Below are 8,479 nucleotides of genomic sequence, written 5' to 3'. Positions count from 1 at the left end.
AGTACTTGCTCCCCATGGTTTGCTGTAGGACCATTTTTTCAATCCTCTTCTCGTTATCGAGGTTATTTTTGGCTTGTGCAGCCGCTAAGGCTTCGTTTTCCATTTTCAGTTGGCCCATGAGTTGGGTCATTTGGGTCATCTGGTCTCGCAATTCTTCGATGGACATGTTTGAGGGTGCGAATCGAGGTTGGGGAAGCGGAGATCCTTGAAATGAGGGATGACGGACGGAGCTTGGAGTCACTAAACCTGGTGTTGGCGATGTATCTTTGAGACGCACTAACCTTTGATTTCCCGATCGGCACCAAGTGGCAGGACCAGTCCTATGCATAAGATAAGCTAAAGTTTAGGCCCCAAAGTTTCAAGCATTACTTAGTCTAGACTTTGACTCTCTCTATTGGTTTCTTCGCTCTTTCTTTTGTTGGTACACTTTTAGTTCTTTCTTTTGGTCATTCTTTGGATTTTCGAAACACTTGCCCATTGTGACATCCATAGTTATTAGCGTGTTCGGTTTTGGTGCCGAGCATTGTCGTCGTAGGAGGCCTAACAACGACTCGAAGAGTTATTTATATATTTTTAGTCGCTTTAAGAATCGAGTGCTTTTCATACGCCCTTGCAGCAATTTTTACGAACGGTTTATTTTTTGCTACATATTTTTTTTTGCGCGGGCACCGAGGCTGCTGCGCCTGACCAAAAGGCCAGGCAGCAACTTCAGCGCCCAGCGTAGGGCGTGAGAAATTATGGCGCCCAGCCAGGGGCATTGAAAATGAATCCCTGGTTGGTTCTCGTTTTCTGTTCGCGTCTATTTTTTGTTTATGCGACTTTGATTTAGCGTGCTTGCCTAATAACGTCCTTACGCGTTGTGCAACGTTTGTGGGATTCGTTACAGGCCATCCCGAGCGTCGCTTATTTTTGTGGCGATCGTTCGGGCTTGCGGAACACGTATCTTGGTATAACTCTTTGGCCAATTGGTTTATGAATGTTTGGGCAACTTTTAAGGTCGTTGGTTTTCTAACGTTGTTTGTCACACACAATCACATATTTCGCTACACATAACTAACATTACATCATGAGGCAATAATAATATGTCATGTAGTTTATGATAGGCTTCTAAAGGTAGTATTCGCGCCTGGCTTGGTACCGCTTCTATCGCAGATCCAACACATGCCCCGGTAGAGGTAGTGCCTTCAACAGACGAATTTCGCCCAAGAGGCCAATCACGATGTAAGCCAAGGGGGCATGCACCAATGAGAGGGACCTAATGGGCGAGCGATTGGGTTTGGGACGGGTGTACTACTAGCGAAAGTGCCGAGTGGACAACATTCGAAGCGTATGCACCCCCCGGTTGGCGATGGGTATCCTTAGTCCTAACTCCCTGAGGGAGCCAAGATTCGTTATGCGGTTCTGTCCATTCACATTAATATGCTGATTTTCAGGTCGTCCCAACTTGATGGGGAAATAAACGCGGGGTAGGATCGTTTCACCCTTTGGCTATTTTGATTACCTACGAGCACGAGTATTTCCTTCACTTTCCCCAGCGGAGTCGCCACTGTGAGGGGGTCGAAAAAGCACGAGGCTAATGCGTGACCTTGTCCCTCGTGGGTGTGACGTTTCTTTTTGTCAAATCAAGTGTAATTGGATTTCCTGTAAGTTTACACCCAATTGACTAGTAATATAGGAGTCACCATTCAGTTTTTAACGACAATGAGAAAAACTGACAAAACCCGGTTATCGTGACATAAAGGGAGTGCAATTATGTTTGACCACGACGGCCGTAGGTTCCCTTGTGATCCCTGGTGTGGGGATCTCTCAACATACACCCGCAAGGTAGAGATCGAGGGTTCGGGGGACTGTAACTACCGAGAGGAGTACTCGCTCTTCGATAACTCCAGAGGCAGGATATCCTTACTAGCTCAGCATAAATAATTGAAGGGACATGCGTTAACTATTAAACTAATCTGAGTTGATTTTAACAATATGCAACATATAGTACTAGATCGATCGCGATTATCTGATTTAGATTGTTTTAAGGGACCTAGCATGATAATCCAATTTCCCAACATATTATCTTTATTAGGCGTGATAGAACAATTAGATTTAATTAGTTTAACAGTTCATAAAAGGCGAGGAAAGCAATTAAACCATGGAAAAGGGACACATTACGACGCACCCTTGAGAGGTGCGTCACGGTTCTCAGAAAACTAACCACTTTGACTTTGCTATTTCTCCTTTTATTTAACGAATCTCAAATTATAGGACAGGATACGTTTTGTTCGATGTTTGGATCGATTGCGACAGAACGCGTGATCAGTTTTGCAGCGTGAGGCTTAGGCTTAGGGGTTTAGAGTCAATACTCAGAATAATAATTGTGTGTTGTTGTTTTCACTTCGAACTTAGGGCCCTATTTATAGAAAAGAGTTCGTGGAAAGATAGAATTGTAGAACTCTAATCCACGAGGAATTAGGAAAGAACACGTCCCAGGTATTTTCAGCGCCCAGGGCTGGGCGCCGAAGATTTCGGCGCCCAGAGCCAGGCGTTGAAAATAGGATCTGGGCCGTTTCTTTGTCAGATTAGGATTCTTAGAATCCGGAGTGTATGAGACTTTAATCGAGTCTTTTAGTGCGTATTAATTTTATGATGGAATGCATCTGGGCCCGTTACGAACTCTAGGCTAGTTAGGATTTTAATTAATACGTAACTCTTATTTTTGAATCGTATTAGGAATAGGATTCTCTCGCAATATCTATCTCATTTAGGATTTATGTTGGAGTGCAACACCTAATTCTGACAGGTTTCTATCTTTTATGACTTGCCACTTTTAACAACTACCAATTACGACAGTTACTATTTTTAGCAGGTTTCCATAAATAGCAGGTTTCTATAAATAGTAGGTTTCGGGTGAAATGAAAAGGGGAATTGAAATTCGTTATTTTACAGGAGATGCGTTGTCAAGTGGAGATTTATATTCTCATCATCGAACCTTCCATTTCGGGAATGGGGACAAAAGTAGGTGTCTACAATTAGCTCAAATGGGAGAGCATTGTGCAAATGCGCAAAGATGTGGGTTCAAATCCCATGAATGTTAATTTATTGATGTATTGGTTAATATTTAAAAGAGAAATAGAAAAGAAAAAAAAATAGAACAAAGAGAGCGCAAAAAATTAATTGTCTTCCTTGTAATCAAAGAGGGCAAAAGAGATTGCCTTTCTAGATTCCAATCAAGGAGAGCGAAAGAAGAAGGTGCCTTCCTTGAAATAATCAAAGAGGCGAAAAAAGTTTTCCTCTCTGATTTCAGTCAAGGAGGGTGAAAAATATTGCCCTATTTGATTGAAATTAAAGAGGGCGAAAAATATTGCCCTATTTGACTGAAATCAAAGAGGGCGAAAAAAATTAGTTTGCCCTGCTAAGCTAATACATCAAGCCTTATTTGATCTTATATGTTGTAGTGAAGAGTACAAACCCGAAACCCGACACTACACGGCTACACTACATTTACACTATAGAAGAAAATTATGCTAAGTCTAAACTATGAACAAAACAAAGAACTAACTAAAGAACCTAAATAAAACCTGTAACTAAAACAAATTAAAGAACACTGAAGAGAACTAAGAAAAACAAACATATAAAGTATATAATTACAATATACTGCGTATTACAATAATTACAAAGACCAAAAATGAATTTGAGCTGCATCTTCAACCAGCACAAGCTACAAGAAGAGAGAGCTCATAGATTGATCTCGCAACTAACGATTTCTGGCTAAGGACAGACCAATTCCATGCCGGCAACATAGGAATACCGGCAAGGGCAAAACGGACAAAGATGACGGCTGGGCTCTAACCGACATCTTCAGATTTGGTGGTGTCGAGGACGTTTCTGATGTCTGGGGACAAAAATCTAAGCCAAGCAGAGACTGAATTTCAGGTAGAGATCCACCGACTCAGTAACAATTTATTTTTAGATTTTTTGGGCTAACTAAACTGCTTCTCCATTTGGGATCTCAAACCTAAATCAAAAGATAAACAGAAAAAGGGAAGCAAAGGTGATTCTAGGAGATGGAAGACTGAAGAAGATCTACGAGGGCGGCTGACAGCCCCGGTCCTGACATTTTGAGAGCCCTAGGCGAAATAATGGATTAGGGCCCTTTCGAAATGATACGTCTTTAACTGAAATAATATCATTTTTTTTGTTAAATCCATTATATTGTTGAATTCAAATTAATAAAATATTATTATATATCATTTGCAGGATATTAGAATCCAAAATCCTGTTATAGTCGATCTCTTGAAATATTTCAATAAAATAAATACTTACTTAATTACAAGATAATTAATATACATAAAAGATATTTTTATTTTTTTAAAAATAAATGTTCATTTTGAGCATATAAAAGTATTAGTTAATTTTGTCATCATTAAAATTTGATATCTATTTTAAAACTTATAGACCCATAGTCCATCAAATAAGCATTTATTTCGCCAACATATAGTTACATCAATAAATCAATTAGAACTGAGTACTAAAAGTCAAATGCTACGTACATAAACTCAACGTAAAACTTAATTATTTTGTAAATGATTAAAGGGCGGAGCTAATGCAAATAAAGGGTTTAAATAATTGAGACATTATATGTACAAAGTATTATGAATGAGGAAATTAGTTGCTAAAAAATAAATTTATATAAAAAAATTACAGTACAAGCTAACAAACACAAAAATAAAAATATTGAAAAAGTTAAAAAGAAAAGAAAAGAAAAGAGTTGAGCGAATAAAGGAAGATGGAAGTCAACAAGAAAAATAATGAGGGAACGGGAATCAACACCTATCATTCCCTTTGTTGTTGTTTGTTTGTCCATTTCAATCATTCCCTAATTTCCCTCTACAATGATTCCCCACCCCCCCCTAGGGTATCAACCTAACCCCCGAAATCCTCTTCAATTCATCTCCCTTGACCAACATTGACCAACTCCACCACCCAACTCCACCACCCAACTCCAATACCACAACTGTCACTCTCGCAACCACCACCACCTGCAACCACCCCGAAGCCAACCCCCACCACCCCTAAACCAACCACCACCACCAGAAACAAACCACCACCACCCCTAAACCAACCACCACCCCCCAAAACAAACCACCACCACCCGTAATAACCCCGAACCCACAAAACCTCGAAATCAACCACCACCACCTGCAATCATAGTTGAGGAATAACAGAACGACGACAAGAGGAGGGAGAAGGAGAGGAAGGAAAGGGAAGGGCGGTGGCGCCGTGAGGAGGGAGAAGGCGAGGAAGGAGAGAGAAGAAAAGGAACGACCACAGGAGGAAGGAGAAGGATACGGCGGCAGCGGCGGATGGAGGAGAGGCAGCGTCGGCGGCGGAGGGAGGAGAGGCAGTTCCGGCGGCGGGAGGAAAAGAAGTTCCGGCGGTGGGGGGAGGAGGAGGGAGAGGAAGAAGGAGAGGAAGGAGGGAGAAGGGAAGGGAATGAAAATATCACCAAACAACCTACCAAATCAAAGGGATTTTCATTCCTTTCTCCCTCTTTCCCTTTGTTGATTCCATTCCCTTTACCCTGTTCGAACCAAACGCCTCCTAAAGACAGAGAGGAGAATCAAACCCTAGACTTATGATAGGTACCAAAACTTTAACACCTACTTTCTACCAATGAGCCAAAGAATTAACATGTGCATTTTATGTGTTGTTTATTACTAGTACTAATTTACTGGACATGCTATTATTTTGTGCCACTTTCCGCCTTGGGCCCTAGGCGGTCGCACCCCTCGCCTACCCCCTAGGGCCGGGCCTGGTGGCCGAGTTTCAGAGGGCTTTATTTAGATCCAGATGTTTTTTTTCTTATTTGGAGCTAGGGTTTCTAGAGAGAAGGGAGATCCCCTCTCTCTCCATAGATTATTTTATATAATAGAGATAATATGGCTATAAATTACGAAGTATCAATCAAGACTAGAACTTAGCATATCATTAATGTAAGTTTTTAACTTTGAATCTCATCAGTAATATTGTAGGGGTATTATTATCCCAAAAATAGTGATTCACTCATCCTAATTTATGTATTTTTCTTTATCGTAATTTAAAGCATAGTTTATGTTAGCCTAATGTACCAATAACATGGGACTTGATTTCTTTTCTCTCAGGCACTTGAACCTCCTAAAGTCTTCTAATTCCCTTTACATTGTGTGGACAATGACAATGTAGCGACAAATAATGCACTTTTTTTTGGATGTACAAAGAATGCACTTGCGCAAACGAATTACACGTCAATGAAAACCTTTGATTGTTGTACAACAAATTTCGGTGGGAGACCTTTATTTACCGCGTGATACAAAAAGTGTCCCGTTTGGTAAATGATTTTTAGTTGGTTTTTTGTTTTCCCATTTGGTTTAACTATTAAAAAAAAACACGCATGTTTGATAAATGACTTTATTCATATGAAGATTCAACTTTTTAGCCAAAATTGAAAAAATACTTCATACAACTTTTTAATTTTGGTTAATTAATGATTAACATTTTTTAGCAAAAATTAATTATAAAAATCCACATTTAGTCTTTCAATAACAGTTTCACTTATACGATATCTCTCGCTGATCCAACCTTTCACACCTATTTTCTTTAAACAGACCCTTTTACCAGCTACCTGAAAGAACAGTCGCGAATTTGAAATTCATTTAATTTAGCTTGCGTGGCATTTGTATATCGTTTTTTTAATATTATGTTGACAGGACTACCCTTCGTTTTCCCATTTCCTTCTCATTTCATGATTAATCTATCCGTTATTACTATTATTACTCCCTTCGTTTATTTGTGGGGGTAATGATGAATAAAATCGTACAGAGTATATAATCCAAAGTTTTTCTAGGTTTGGTTGCATTTTCCGATGTGGGTGGTTTGCCATTTGGCCTGGCTCAACTAGATGGGCATTTGGTTCTGGTGGTTGTTGCGACGGTGTTGGTGGTGGTTGAGACTGGAAAGGGAAATTGGGCTTTATCCAGTTCGACTTATTTTTTATTATGCCCTTTTGTGATTTGTCGTTGTTTCGGGGTTGAAACGATGGTATGAGCGTCCTTGGTTTCTTGAGATCCAGCCACGTACAGTGCCTGCAAGATAAACTCCGGGCCAAGGGGGGATCCCCAAGGTAGAGCCTCCGACGCTCAAGTCAGTACAATTGATGTATAAATGAGAGTGTTTACACTACAAAAAAGCAGGTTTGGGCGACGGGTTAATATATTATGGGCAACGAGAAATATATTTGTAGCCCGAAATAGAACAAAAGGCGATGGTGTAAAATTTCGTTGCCCAAATGTACAATTTTGTGCGACAATAAGGTTTTCGGTAGCCCAAAATCTTTTCTGGGCGACAATTCATTAATCCAAATCCCAAACATATGTTTTGGGCCACAAAATTTTATTTTGTTGCCCTTTATCATTCTTGTACAACGACCTATTTCTATATTGTTGTCCATTATAAATGAAAGATCCAGCCCAAATTGTTTTTTCGTTGCCCTTTCCAAAAAAAGGCGGAAAAGAAAGATCCCGCTTCTTCTTTCCCACTCCTCCACGAACTTCTGCAAATTCTCCCTCTCCCTCTCCCTCTTCTGCAACTTCCATGAACTTCGGCTCTTTCTCTTTCACGAACTTCGACTCTTTCTCTTCCGGAGGTAATCCTAATGCCAATTTCCTGCATTTCTTCTTCAAAGATTACTAGGTGAAGAGAATTTAAAATTCACTTTTGTTTAATTTACATAGAAATTGAGTGCTCAATCTCCTACTTAATTCAATTCATTATTTTTAAAAAAATTACAGGCTGTGAGGTTGAAATCGGCGACGAGGTCGTTTTCGGCACCGCTCTCTTCGAGGTTCTTATATCCTTTACTTGTCTTTTTATATTTTGGCACTCATGAGTTAAACATGTCTCTGCATATCGATCACCATAACTTTGTTTGATTTGTGTAATTGAACTTTCAACTTTTTCTGAATTTCCTATAATTTTTGCTGAATTTCCTATAATTTTTGCTGAATTTCCTATAATTTTTGCTACAATTTCATATAACTTTGCAATTCACTAATGTTCATTTGGTAGAGAAATTATATGTTAGATCATACAACTTTGGGGGGTAAGGAGGGTGGTTATGGTTAGGCTATATTTAAGAACCTGTAGTCTGCAAGAGGGCCTTGCTGTTCACTACCAAAATTTAAACTTCTAGGAAATCTGAATGTGCTGTAAATCTTGTAATACAGACTTTAAATGGCAGAATTCTTGTGAGTTTAGGACTAGCAGTCTCGGATTCTATGCCGAGTTGAGGAATAGGGGTTTCAATTTTCTATAGATGTATAAAGCTCATGGGAGGCTTGTATATTTCTCAGTGTTATCCCTTGCAAAAATAGAAGCTTGCTAGGCCTGAGAATGTTTAGATTTTATTTTCGCACTCAGGTTTTAGTCCGCAGTTACGTTAAGAATGTTCAGATTT

At 39.6% G+C, this 8,479-nt stretch overlaps 1 long non-coding RNA gene across 1 annotated transcript; it reads left to right on the top strand.

Moving 5' to 3' along the window:
* Positions 1-3,152: 3,152 nt before the first annotated feature.
* On the top strand, positions 3,153-4,238 carry LOC130465848 (uncharacterized). Its single transcript, XR_008925865.1, has 2 exons — positions 3,153-3,921; positions 4,016-4,238. It is a non-coding gene; the product is annotated as an uncharacterized lncRNA (long non-coding RNA).
* The last annotated feature ends 4,241 nt before the right edge of the window (positions 4,239-8,479 follow it).

This window comes from Spinacia oleracea, chromosome 1 (assembly GCF_020520425.1).
Source record: "Spinacia oleracea cultivar Varoflay chromosome 1, BTI_SOV_V1, whole genome shotgun sequence".
Lineage (NCBI taxonomy): Eukaryota > Viridiplantae > Streptophyta > Magnoliopsida > Caryophyllales > Amaranthaceae > Spinacia > Spinacia oleracea.
Note: the sequence above shows the minus strand (reverse complement) of the source record. Positions and strands in the feature narration are given on the sequence as shown.